The sequence below is a fragment of the Bufo bufo genome, chromosome 3 (assembly GCF_905171765.1).
Source record: "Bufo bufo chromosome 3, aBufBuf1.1, whole genome shotgun sequence".
Taxonomy (NCBI): domain Eukaryota; kingdom Metazoa; phylum Chordata; class Amphibia; order Anura; family Bufonidae; genus Bufo; species Bufo bufo.
Genome location: NC_053391.1, coordinates 347,004,495 through 347,019,020, shown reverse-complemented (window position 1 = coordinate 347,019,020; position 14,526 = coordinate 347,004,495). Strand labels below are relative to the sequence as shown.

The window sequence follows — 14,526 nt, the reverse complement described above, 5'->3', positions numbered from 1 at the left end:
TTATTGTTGGTTGTTATGGATGCGGCGATACGAAACATGTTTAGAGTATTTTATTTTCTTCATTTTTACCCAATTATAAATGTGCGTATTTGGGAAAATGTTTGATTTTTTTATACTTTTTTTTACACTTTTTTGACTAAGACCCACTTGGTTCTTGAAGATCCAGTGGGTCTGAAGGCTCTACAATACACTGCAGTACAATGTACTGCAGGGTGTTTTCATTCACAGTAAGCCTGATTAGGCTCCTGCCTCTGGCAGGAAACTGTCAGACTTCTATACCATGGCAAGCCTGGATGCCTGTGTAAGGTGTCCAGTTGCCATGGTAACCATCGGGACGCTCTCACAGCAGAGCAGCGGCCCTGATGGCAGGGGCGAATGAGGGAGCTCCCTCCCTGTTAACCCCTTCCATACAGCATGGAAGAGGTTAAACGGCCGACATCAGTGCCAGCACCGTTACAGTAGATTGTCAGCTTTATGTTACAGCTGACAATCTACTACCGCTCGGCTATCCTGAAAAATTGTGGGGGTGGGGGGTCCCACTCGGCCATCCTGAAAAATTGTTGGAGCAGGGAGGGGTGGGGGGTCCCGCTCGGCCATCCTGAATGTCAGCAGCACAGCCCGGTCTCCTCAACACTCACTGAGTAGATCTCAGCAGAGCTGCTGAACGCTGCGATTGGTCAGTGAAATCTGACTAACCAATCGCAGCAATTCAAAGGCAGGGACCACGCTGATTGGTTCCCTGCTGGGTGCCAGGACAGCTCTGCTGTTTGTGACACGTTTGTTTACATGCCGGTGTACTTGCGGGGACACTTTGATCTCATGACGTACTGCTCTGATCTGGGGGTTGTTTTGGAGGGCTGGTTTGAGGGGCTGCATCTATTTAGAGAGTATTGCAGAAAAGAGCGGCACTCGCTTTAGATCAATCTTGTATTCATTCAGTCACATGTACAGGGAATAAGTGACGCGTTTCGGTGCTACCACACCTTCATCAGACTTATCATCATACAAGAAAAATTTTATGTTTAAATAGACCGCCCAAACACAGGGAAATGACATCACACAGAAAACCACTCCCACCAATCAGTGTTAAAGCAAAACATATGAACAAAATGAAAACACGCTTTGTAGTATCATTTCTTTGGATTCAATCTATATTAGTGTTTCCTTCCTTACTGTGTTCTCCTTTTTTTCTTATAAAAAATATAATTAAAAAAATTAAATAAAATTTTGTTTTCAAAAAAAAATTATTATAATTATTTTTTTTTTTTTTATTTAGTTTCCCCAAAAAAAAATTGGGGGAATTTTTATCAGGAAAAAAAGAGGAGAGTTGTATTTTTAGGTCTTTTTAGTAAGGTAATCTATCAAAGGAAGCTTTGTACGTTGTATTCACGATTGAGTCCACGGGGCTCAAAAAATTTTTGGGGGTAAAACAAAAATTTAAATAAAAATTTGAAAACAAAAAATTACAAATTCTTTTTTTCTTATATTTTTTATAGCGGACCTAAGAAAAGGAGAACACAATAAGGAAGGAAACACTATTATAGATTGAATCCAAAGAAATGCTACTACAAAGCGTGTTTTCATTTTGTTCATATGTTTTGCTTTAACACTGATTGGTGGGAGTGGTTTTCTGTGTGATGTCATTTCCCTGTGTTTGGGTGGTCTATTTAAACATTCAATTTTTCTTGTATGATGATAAGTCTGATGAAGGTGCGGTAGCACCGAAACGCGTCACTTATTCCCTGTACATGTGACTGAATAAATACAAGATTGATCTACAGCGAGTGCCGGTCTTTTCTGCAATATTACATTGGGGACGCCATCCCACAGACTCGTGCACTGCGACTTCAAACAGCAGTGCCGACCTGCGACTATTATATATTTAGAGAGTATATTTTGGGTCTATTTATTTAGGGTGTATGGTCTTGGGTCTGTACTCATTTTGTGGTGTGATAAAGGGTGTCATATATACTACTTACGATTCAAATCCCTTAATCTGGGACTTGCCATGTATAAATAGGGGCAATAGTCTACAAATGACACTCCATCAAATACATCTTTGTTTTGGGTCCTCAGATGTCACTTCTGAACAGCAGAAAAGTATGGCTTAGGGGATGCAGAAGATGCATTCACAACCAGGGCCCAAATGCTGTGATACTACCTTAGGAACTTTAAGGGATTGTGTCACTTCAGCAAATAGCATTTATTATGTAGAGAAAGTTAACACAAGGCACTTACTAATGTATTGTTATTATCCATATTGCCTCCTTTGCTGGCTGGATTCATTTTTCTATCACATGTGGGCATTCGCTCTGGTAGTTGGGATAAGCGGGTGCAGTACAGAGGCAGAGTACAAGTTCGTAATTCAAGTGTCCGTGTTTATTCACACATAAGGTCAAACAAAAAACACTCTTTGCAGGGTTGGTGTTTGTTCATACCGAGTAGAAAGTTCATGCATAGACAAAAACGTCACCTTTCGGCGGTTCTGCCTCCAGCATTCTAAATGCAGGCTTTAGGTGGCCTGCTCTCCCAACACATGGGTCTCAGCTTTTCAGCCCAGCACAGGGCTCAGATCACAACACACAGGGTGTTCTCTACTGCTGAGCCCAGCTGTATTTTTAAGGATAGCCAGGTACTGTCAAAACCCGGCCTGGAACATGGGGAGTAGTCACCCACCCAGCACTTTAACTACTCCCAATAAGAGCCGTTCCGGATCAGCTATTTACAGCCATACTAAATAGCAAAAGTGTCAATCAGCATTAGCTGTCGCTGACACATGAAAATACCGGCTCTTACCTCACTGAGGCCAGGAACCTCGGTGACACATAACTACCATCAATGACGACCCCTTGTACCTTCATACACACATTAAACACTGTTCATTTCCATGGTTACGACCACCCTGCAATCCAGCAGCAATGGTCATGCTTGCATACTATTTTAAAAAAAAGCGCCAACATATGTGCACTTCCACAGTCCCAGCCACCAGAGAGGCCGTCATTTTTTCCTATAGTGTGCAAGCATGAGCACTACTGCTGGATTGCAGGGTGGTCGTAGCCATGGTCGTAACCATGGAAACAATCAGTGTATAATGTGATTGAAAAATTTATATAAGGCAATATGGATAATAACAATACATTAGTAAGTGCCTTGTATTAACTTCCTCTACATGATAAATGCCACTTGCTGAAATGACAAAACACCTTTAAAGCCATAGTCTTTTTTTAGATTCCAAATTTGTGATTGATGTCATCTTAATGAGGAAACAATCTAATTCATATTCAATTATAAACAGCAGACGTAGTAAAAAAAAAAATTCAAACTTTCCTATGGAAGCCTCAGATCATCTTCAGTGTGTGAAAGTTTATTAAATTGATTCTGCTCTGTACTTATTTATTGGGAAACTCTCTGCCTTCCACAAGTACGGTAATTTCCTTTTCTTCATTGTCAGTCATTCTGTTCTCTCATTCTCACATTGTCTTTCCTTGAAAGGTATATATAGTATGGTAAATAGCATTGCACAACGAAGAAAAGCACTTAGGTTATCTTTCATTTGGCTGTAACCAGTATATCTGACAAGCCGTAGGTTAAAATCATACACTTTACTGCCTCCAGCTGACCACTGCTCAGAACTACTTTTTCTGCTATTCCTGGACATATAGACGTTGTGTACCAGTGTGAGAATAAATGCACAGTACTGAATGTGACAAGAAATGTGACAATAAAGTCAGATGACAGCTACATGTGAGCTATGTGTGATAAATATTTATATATATATATATATATATATATATATATACAGTATATATACATGTTAGTTATATATAATACTCTTTTTTTAAAAAAATATGTCTTTTTCCTGGTTATTAGTTTTTTTAATTTGTGACATTTTGTACAATTTTTTTCTGGGATTTTGAAAGTCCTGTAGGAAAGTCTATGGGAAAAAAACATCGTACAAACATAATAAGACAATCACTGACCAAAAGCATTGGTGGTGGATCTGCCGAGGTTTCCTTGCTGGCGTAGATTTAGAACATTTTCTATGCCTAAAACAGGCATAGAAAATGATAAATAAGGTGGGCCTGCACGTCCACCCCCTTCCCTGTCCACTTTTTTAGACCTGGCGTGAGTGGGGAAAAGTCGCGTATATCTGATAGTAAATGACCCTCTGTGTATGTAGATGTTTCAATATTTTACTATAGGTTTTACAGGGGTTGGCTTATCTTACACATTGATGGCATATCTCTAGGATATGCCATCGGTGTCAGATAGGTGCAATGTCAGGTGGGTGCATCTCCAGAATGGGCCTCCCATAGCGCGCACAGCTATTTTCAGAAGTCCCATAGCAATAAATGCAGAGCGCACTATGCATGCACAGCCACCGCTCCATTCACCGCTACGCGACTGCCGAAAATAGCTGAGCTAGCACGCAGCTATTTTTGGGACTCTCATAGCGGTGAATGGAAGATGACCATATTTTCATGGTGCACCTTCCTTCGCTTTGGGAGACACATTATGGAGATAGGAGCAGGTTTCAGAGATTGGACCTGCACCTACCTGACCTTGATGGAATATCCTAGTGATATGCCATCAATGTCTGAGATGTGAATACCCCTTTAAAGAAACATCTGGCTGCAGTGTTTTTGACCAAAAATGTGAAAATAAAAAACTACCAAGAATGCACCAAAATGCTGTGTGTGAAACTTTCCTAAAGGCAATCTGGTAATAACAAGAGTTTATTCACTCCTGCCCTAACAAAGGCAATGAACTATTCCAAGACTATGGACAGAATCTGAAAATATACGGCAATGTGGATAAATATTGGCATTTATGAAACAAATTGGGAAGATTTATCAAGATTTGAGTACAGGAAAACTAAAGGTGTTGCCATAGCAACCTATCAGATTCCACAATTCGTTTTTAGATGGCCTTGTCAAAATAAAAAAAGTTATTTCATTGGTTGACCTCTTTGATAGATCCCCCCAATCTCTACCACATTTTTGGCAACTCTTTGCAAAAAGAGCTCTCATTGTACATGACCAATGCATTAAGCTGAGGGACATAGGACATATTCTGCACAAGATGCTACAGATGGCACACATGATGCACATGCACTACATATACATAGGACACATGTCACACATGCCTCATTCAGCACACATGACACATACCAAACAGTGACTACCTGCACTACAGTCATACTTACCAACAGCAGAACCCTGGTAGAACCTATACAGGTTGTAACAAAGACCTAGCCTAGGGTCTGATAAGCCCTGTCCACTTCTCAATTAAGTTCTGCCCCTTCAGGCTTAAGCCACACCCATTCTGTTTGGAAGAGAACAGAAGACTGCAGCCTGCAGAGATTGGTAAGCAGGGAAGGGGAGCAGCTTAAAGGGGTTCTCCGGGAATTAATAAAATGAAATTGCTAAAAATACTTAAATATTATTTTATTATAAATATATTCACAAATATCTTTCATCAGTTTTAACAGCTCGTTTTGTCTGGGGAAATATAAAGGCTGCCGTCCTATTAATACCCATAAAGCCTGTCCTAATCGCACAGCAGTACAAGTTACTTTACAACACAGAGTTATAAAGCTCCCTCAGCCTCATTTCTGCTGTACTTGTCAGGGATTATGATCCTGAATACAACTGATAAGATCTTCAGCTGAATCTCTGTAGAAATGGAGTTCATGAGGAGACATGAAGTACAGAGAGGAGGTGGGGATGTGGATAATGAGCAGCAGCACTTGTATGCACTTGCATTAGCACAGCCCTACATTACCACAGAGATTAGCACAGCCCTACATTACTACAGAGATTCAACTGAAGATCTTATCAGCTGTATTCAGGATCATAATCCCTGACAAGCTGAGCAGAGAGAAGGATGAGGCAGCTCTTTACCTCAGTGTTCTAATGTAACTTGTCCTCCTGTGTGATTAGGACAGCGGCTGTTTTATTTTCCCTGTTGACTGCTCCCTAGACAAAACAAGCCATTATAACTAATGAAAGGTATTTGGGAATGTATTTATAATAAAGTAATAGTTAAGTATTTTCAATCATTTTAATTTTATTAATTCCAGGAGAACCCTTTTAAGGTGTCTGCCAAGGAGAAAGAGGAGAGCAACCCAACCCATTTACCAGAACTGCCAGATGGACAGTCCAGCCATGCTTATCCTTCATCAGGTTTCAAACAGATTTCAGACTATATTTACAGAGTGCAGGTTGCTATAAACTATTTTCCGTGCTCTGTTGATAGGTTCTCATGGGCTCACAGGAAATTTGAACAGACAGCTTTGACAGCAGTTTATAAAGTAAATCTATAATTGTTTCTATGGCTAATTAATACATGATATATTGGAAATTCTGTATTGTAATTTCTATATGTGTCTATATTGCACATTGGAATTATATGAGCATCTGCATGTGCTTCAGTGTACATTTTAATGGGCACAATTCCAACTCTGATATGGGCAGTGCCATGTTGACAGTTTATAATCAAAGCAACCCGTACCTAGTAAACAGCGCTATAACTCACTCATTTCTTGTGAAACTTCTGAACTGCCAGAGGAAATGTACACTCCACCCCCAGTAATGGGGACACACCCAAACTTCACTTATGCTTGTAACCCCATTTCACACATTTGAAACATCACCTGGCACTGCTTAATAATAGTACAACTTAATAAACACATTTGAAAATGCCCTATTTCCCTAGTCTTGTTTATTGCTAGTGGTTAGTAGTAGTAATTGCCGATTGAATGTTCATATATAGACTGTACATAAAGTGCATTCGGAAAGTCTTCACACTCATTCAAAATCTTTTTCTCCATCTTTCTGCACTCAATAACCCATAGTGAGAAAGTGAATACAGAAGTTTTTGCAAATGTTTTTTAAAAAGTAAAAAAAAAAAAATTTTTATCATAAACATAAGTATTCAGACCCTTGGCTCTGACACTTGAAATGTAGCTCACGGGGGCACCTATCTCTCTTGATCATGAGGAAGAAAGAACTGCCTGTAAAACTCAGGATTGTGTGGAGGCACAGATCTGCTGCACTAAAAGTTCCCAAAAGTACACTGGCCTCGATAATTATTAAATAGGGGAACAACAACCAGGACTCTTCCTAGAGCTGGCTACCCCATCCAATTAAGTAATGGTCACTCTGGTTGAGCTCCAGAGTTCCTGTGTGCAGATGGGAAAAGCATCCAGAAGGTCAGCCATCACCACAGCACTCCACCAATCTGGGCTTTATGGCAGGATGACCAGAAAAAAGCTTCTCCTCGGTGAAATAAACATGAAAGTTTGCAAAGAGCACCTAAAGGACTCTCAAAATATGAGAAACAATATTCTCTGGCCTGATGAAACCAAGATTGAACTTTTTGGCCTGGATTCTAAGTGTCATGTCTGAAGGGAACAATTCACTGCTCATTGTCTGCCCAATACCATCTCTTTAATCAACCATGGTGGTGGCAGCATCATGCCGTGGGGGTGTCTTTCAGCAGGTGTACAGGGACACTGGTGAGGCTTAAATGAAGGCTGAATGGAGCAAAATATTATGACTTGGCCAAAGGTTTACCTTCGTACAAGACAATAATATTTAGCACACAGCCAAGCCAACACAGGAGTGGCTTAGGGACAACTTTGTGAATGTTCTTGAATGGCCCAGCCAGAGCCCTGACGTGAACCCAATTGAACATCTCTAAAGACACCTAATAAATGGCTGTCCACCGATGCTCCCCATCTAACCTGACAGAAATTGAGATGATCTACAGAGAAGAACAGCAGAAAATCTCCAAATCCAGGTGTGCAAACTTTGTGAAATCATACCCAAGAAAAGTTGAGGCTATAATCACTCCCAAACGTGCTTCAACTAAGTCCTGAGTAAAGGGTCTGAATACTTATGTCAATGCAAAATTGTAGTTTTGACTTTTTAATAAATTAGCGAAGATTTTGAACATTCTGTTTTCACTTTGTCATTAGGGGGTATTGAGTGCAGAATTAGGTTTTGTTCACATCACCATTCAGCATTTCCGTTCTCCTGCTCCGTTTAGGAGCAAGAGAACGGAAAGGACGGATTCGGCACATAACTGAGCCTAAGGACCCCATAGACTATAATGGAGTCTGTTAGGTTTCCGCTCAGAAGATGATTTTGGAGCGGAGACAAAAGTAGTGAATGCAGGACTTTTGTCTCCACTTCAAAAATCTTCCTCTGAGCGGAAACCTAACGGACCACATTATAGTCCATTAAAGTCCATTCCGTTCGGCTCAGTTATGTGCCGAATCCGTCCTTTCCGTTCTCCTGCTCCTAAATGGAGCACGAGAACAGAAAGGCTGAACGGTGATGTGAACGAAACCTAATGGGGAAAAAATTATTGTGTTTTTTTTAGCACAAGGTCGCAACATACAAACTACCAAAAAGTGAAATGGACTGAAGACTTTCTGAATGATTGTATATGTGTACGATTTACTAATTCTACATGGTGTAATTCATTTGTTGCCACTATATGTAAATATGCATTCATTCACTTGTTCATTAATTCAGTAAAAGAAAATAACCATGTAGAAAAAGCTTTACTTCTGAGGATATTGCTTGCTTTCCTCTGAAAGTCTAAAAACATTGTGATAGATACTTGGCTTTCCAAGTAACTGGCATATTAATGTGCACATGTATGTGTAGAAGGTCTCATTAAAGGGGTTCTCCACGGAGGACAATTCGTGCTCAAATGCCCTTCAAGAGCATTCCAGTATCTATAACAGTTGGTTCTCCTGGGTAATTCAGGTGTGCCCAGGATCGACTGCCACCTCTGCAACCCTATAGCTATAATACATTTGCAGAGTGGCACACCCCTAGAAACCTGTCTCATAAAATTCAAGTCTTCAGCTTAAAGAGAACCTGTCACCTCTTCTGACTTGATATTCTGAATGTAATAATTAGTGATGAGCGTCAGGGGTCATATTCGAATTCGCAATATTTTGCAAATATTTTGGAGAATATTTGGCGAATATTCGTTAAATTCGAAAAAAAATTACTCGAAAAATCTGCAATGTAATGATCGCGTAATAGGCGAATATTACACAATCAATACAGGCGTGGGTCAAAAAGGAATATATAGCACTATATAGCACTATAGAATATAGTGCTATATATTAGTTTTTTAGAATATTCGTCATTTTTTGCCATCTGAAGTCATGATTCCTCCCTGCTTAAGTTGCTTGACAAGATACTTAAGCAGGGAGGAATCATAACTTCAGATTGCCTATTTTTCGAGTAAAAAAATGTAGAATTTAATAAATATTCGAATTCGCGAATATTCACCGAATATTCTACAAAATATTTGAGAAATATCGCAAATTCGAATATGACTCCTGCCGCTCATCACTAATTATTACATGCAGAATATCAAGTCAGAAGAGGTGATAGGTCCTCTTCGACTCTATGTTCCGGCGTTCTATTATTGCTACTAGAAATATTAAAATGAAATTGCCAGCAGTTTACAATAAAGGTCCATTTGGGTGTTACCAGTTGAGGTGAGTGTCCCTTCATATGCTGACACTATCCAATCAGTGCTGCCAGTGTCAGACTGTGCAGGGACACACCTCCAACTAGTAACACCCAGATGGACCTTCACAACAAACTGCTAGTAATTAATTCATTACTTCTAACAGGAATAATAAAGGAATGGTTTGTAAATTAACCCAAAATGTGACCCTTATAGGTCTACTCTACTGTCATTCTCCTGCAGGACCTATTGGGCTCTGTTGTGGCTGGGCCCTATTATCTTTCTAGAATATAGGCAGCCCACAATAAATAAAAAAATGTAGAAAATATGAAGACAAAGAATCAAATAAAAAAAAGGACACATGACAACGTGGACTTTTAAAATTTATTTCAAAGTTTTATAACTGGTTTCAACTTACACATATTTGTGAATATTCGTTCAGTCATTCTCTCTTTCACTCTGATCATCCATAGGAACCTGCAAAAGAAAATGATCAGAATTTGTATCGGAAGGGAATTTCTAAAGATAATGATAAATGACACCATTTTCTAACGTATTTTGCATGTCAGTTGCTCCCCGTTACAAGATCTCCACTTGCTGTCAGTGAACGTTAACATACCTATTTATATTCCGAGGCTGTACACCAGCCTAATTATGCCCAACCCATGCAAGGGCAGGACTTGCCTCCTTCTATAGAAAAATGTATAACCATTTTGCCTATCATTGGATGAGAAATCTAAGCCTTAATTAATATTTAAAGGGAACCTTGGGTGAGTCTAATTAAGATTAGAAATCTACATGGTGTTTTCTCAAAACTTACCTAACAGGCACAAATGTACCCATGGATAGGTCAGCCAAAATTGGCAGCCATGGTACAACAAAAAAGAAGTCCATTCTGCAGGAAAGTATGTCATATGACCCAACTCATCAGAGATGTGACCGAAAGGAGGGCATAACTGACCAAGCTGTTGACCAGCCCTGAGATGGACACTTTAAAGGGGTTATCTTACATATGTAGAACTCTCTCCTGCCCTGCATAGAACATATGGGGTCATTTATCAAACTGGTGTAAAGTAGAACTGGCTTAGTTGCCTATAGTAACCAATCAGATTCCACCTTTCATTTTCCAAAAGAGCTGTGAAAAATGAAAGGTGGAATCTGATTGGTTGCTATTACACCAGTTTCATAAATTACCCCAATAGTCCACATACAGCCCCAGAGATACATATGGTATGTAATAACCCCACATTTTTTTCTCCACTGTTTAGAGAGAGATAGAGAGATACATATTTCTATAAATTTAGAAGAATGAATGAATGAATGAATGAATGAAAGGTGCCTGGACCACTGCATCTGCTTCACTATGAGATCACTATGCCACCATTAAGGGTCCATTCACACGTCCGCAAAATGGGTCTGCATCCGTTCCCCAATTTTGTGGAATGGGTGCAGAACCATTCATTTTCAATGGGGCCGGAATGTGCTGTCTGCATCCGCATTTGCGGATACGCACTTCCGCATCCGTGCTTCCGTTTCTGCAAAAAAATAGAGCATGTCATATTCTTGTAAGTTTAGGCATTTTCTATTATAGTGCTGGCGATGTGTGGTCCGCAAATTGCGGAATGCACATTGCGAGTGTCCGCGTTTTGCGGATCCGCAATTTGAAGATCCGCAAAACACTTACGGACATGTGAATGGACCCTTAGGGGAGAGGAGCAGGGATGCTACTGAGCATGTTAGTCCAACTCTGGGTGAAGAAGAAGATGGACAAGCAGGATAAACAGCAGGGGGCGCTACCAGAGAGGAAAATGTAACGGACATAAAAAAAATTAAAAATGTTCATATTTTAATTGCATGTATACTGCAAAAATACTTCATTAGTATTTCATTGCATGGTAATACTTTTCATGGGATAACCCCTTTAAGAGGAAGTTTAACGGTGCAATTCAATGGTCTAGTTCAGTATTACTAGGTTCCCTGCAACACACAATCTTGAAAATGTTAAACCATGAAAAATGGATCTGTCAACCCATCACACAGTGTTGTACAGTATATCAAAGACTATAGGAGGCTGCTAATGGGACAGTATCCAGGATCCAAGATACACACACTTTTACTTTAGGATGGATCCCACCACGTCCCTGTGCACGCCTCTTCTCGCCCGGCTGCTTGTTCGGCAGTTTCTAATACTCCTCCTTTATTTATATTAGGGAGGTATATTTGTGTTGGCATTTTGGTAGTTGTGTAATAAAGCACTTCAGCAACACCTTCTATCTGCAGAATGCCTGGAAGCATTGTGTGATTGAGTACATGATCCCTCTTCACTGCACGATCTGTCCTGAGCTCAGGGGAAGGCTTCAGATAACACAGCCAGAGAATGCTACCTGCCTGTGATAGATGTGCGCTTACCGCAACTTCAAAGGAAGGTCAATGACGGGATAAAAGCAGATATCTATGGGTAGGGATACCTCCTGTCAGTCCACTCCGGGTCTCTGCAATACAAAGCAGATGGATTTCTTTTAGCAAAGAGAACAGAGTCAAGCAATCTGATTTTAATTGTAGGAGCAAAATACTAATGGAGGGTTCCAAAATATCAGTGCAATACTTAGCACAATCAGATTTTAGACAGATAGATGATGTTGCTATAAGGTAGTGAAGGTTAGATGCATTCAAAAAGGTGTGCTTGTATCATAGAAACATAGAAGGTGTCGGCAGATAAGAACCATTTGGCCCATCTAGTCTGCTCAATATACTGAGTACTATGAATAGCCCCTGGCCCTATCTTATATGAAGGATGGCCTTATGCCTATCCCATGCATGCTTAAACTCCTCCACTGTATTTGCAGCTACCACTTCTGCAGGAAGGCTATTCCATGCATCCACTACTCTCTCAGTAATGTAATACTTCCTAGATAGATAGATAGATAGATAGATAGATAGATAGATAGATAGATAGATAATAGATGGATATAGATAGATAGATAGATAGATAGATAGATAGATAGATAGATAGATAGATAATAGATAGATAGATAATAGATAGATAGATAGATAGATAGATAGATAGATAGATAGATAGATAGATAGATAGATAGATAATAGATAGATAGATAGATAATAGATAGATAGATAATAGATAGATAGATAGATAGATAGATAGATAGATAGATAGATAGATAGATAGATAATGGATGGACAGATAGATAGATAGATAGATAATAGATAGATAATAGATAGATAGATAGATAGATAGATAGATAGATAGATGAATTTACATCAATCGGTTTCTTTTGTAGCCAGAAAATTTGGTGAATGTTCAAAACGTGTCTTCTGTTCTTCATCATATTGTAAGTGTAGCAGATACTGAATGGTCGGCTGTCATCTACACATAATATAACACATCTTAAATATATTTTATGGAACTTTTGCATGTTTTTTTCCCTTTACGTAAGTTAAAACACATAAAGGCAAGCACAGTGTGAACACCACCTTATTCTGAGTGCGGAGAACAGGTGGGTTTTACTGCTGCAATGGATTTCAGGAGTTTTACAGATATATACCGGTAACTCTCTAGAAAGTAGGTTGCTCTTAAAAACTGTTACATTCCCTTTCTAACTAGAGAGAATTTTCTGCCACCGTCCCATACATCTAAACAGGACTGGCAGCACTTCATGTGCATGCTGCAGAAACAACCCCATTCACATGTATAAAACCTGCAACAGATCTGCTGAAGGTAAGCCTGCTCTTCTGCCCCTCCGACTACTTCCAGTTACTTTGTAGCATTTATTTAGATTGTGCTCCAGTTGGACCTTGGTCTATCCCATGACTGACTGGTCCATTTCTGATCAAGTCTATTTATCTAGCACGGAAACAGGTGACATAAGCCTACCCTGTGCTACACTTATAAGTGATGATACCCATCCCATAATATAACAAATATTCTTGGCATAAGAAGATACTAGAAAGCAGGCTGGATGCAAAGGCAGGGTCAGAGTAGCAGGTAAGGAAATCTCAGGGCTACGTTTACCATATGAACCAACGAGATATACACTCCGCATGGGGGGGGCATAGAAATAATAGTTCAATCATTTTAGTTTTTGCTAATTTAACATTGTATTGCTTACTCCTTGGGTTTATTGTGGTCAGTCAGCCATAATGATGGGAGCTAATTCATAACTAGAAAATAAGAATATTATACGGTAGACCTGGTTTTGTGGAATAAATCGTTCATATGCCTCTTCAGTTACTGCTGTATGGATTCTATTCAGTAAAGATCACATCTTGTGATATGTTTTTACCATAGGACAGATGTAGCGAGGCTGGAGATCTCATGTAACTCTTCTGTGCTGAATCCACAGTGAACTGTCTTTACTCTGTGAGTTCCAGGTAAAACCACCACATTTTCATACTGTGATAGTACATTATACTAAGTGACAAACTCAGCTCTGCTGCATTAGCATACACCTCTCGTACTAATTGGAAAGTAGTTAAGCAACTGTGAGTAATTTTCTATACTCAAAAAATAAGATATTACTACTGAAATCACAGTTGCGTCTTATTTCGGATGACATCCATGTGTTGTCACGTACTCACAGCTTTTCAGATGATTTTTTAAAACATTTATACATTGATTTGTCCTATGATTTAGAAGAAGGTCCTAAAACACATAGGAGACATACATATATCCTTTATACGTTTTCTCTTTAGGTTCCACTCCTGGTTACAAATACTGATGCAAAATACTGACCAAATACTGGCCTAAAACTAAAAAAAAATAAAAACAGTAAAAGTTGAAATTGTGGCCTAAACTTAAGGTGCACCATAAATTGCTGAATAACCCATCACAATTTTCTTATGAATTCTACTAATAAAAATTAATTAGAGCACTGCATGATATAAGAACCCCTATAAATCTATTATTTATGCTGAGAATATAGAGAATTTACCATGGGTCACAAAGATCTGTATGTTATCAACCATGGAGTTCACTGAAGCCAGCCTACCTAAGAGACCCCGGGGTTATTG

General features: G+C 39.4%; 1 long non-coding RNA gene across 1 annotated transcript in view; it reads right to left on the bottom strand.

Moving 5' to 3' along the window:
* Window positions 1-9,909: 9,909 nt before the first annotated feature.
* The window catches only part of LOC120995327, a 17,776-nt gene continuing 13,159 nt past the window's right edge, over window positions 9,910-14,526 (bottom strand). Inside the window, exons 2-3 of the long non-coding RNA XR_005777572.1 lie at window positions 11,911-11,993; window positions 9,910-9,978 (exon numbers count right to left, since the gene is read on the bottom strand). This is a non-coding gene — a long non-coding RNA (uncharacterized LOC120995327). The remainder of the gene's footprint in view (window positions 9,979-11,910; window positions 11,994-14,526) is intronic.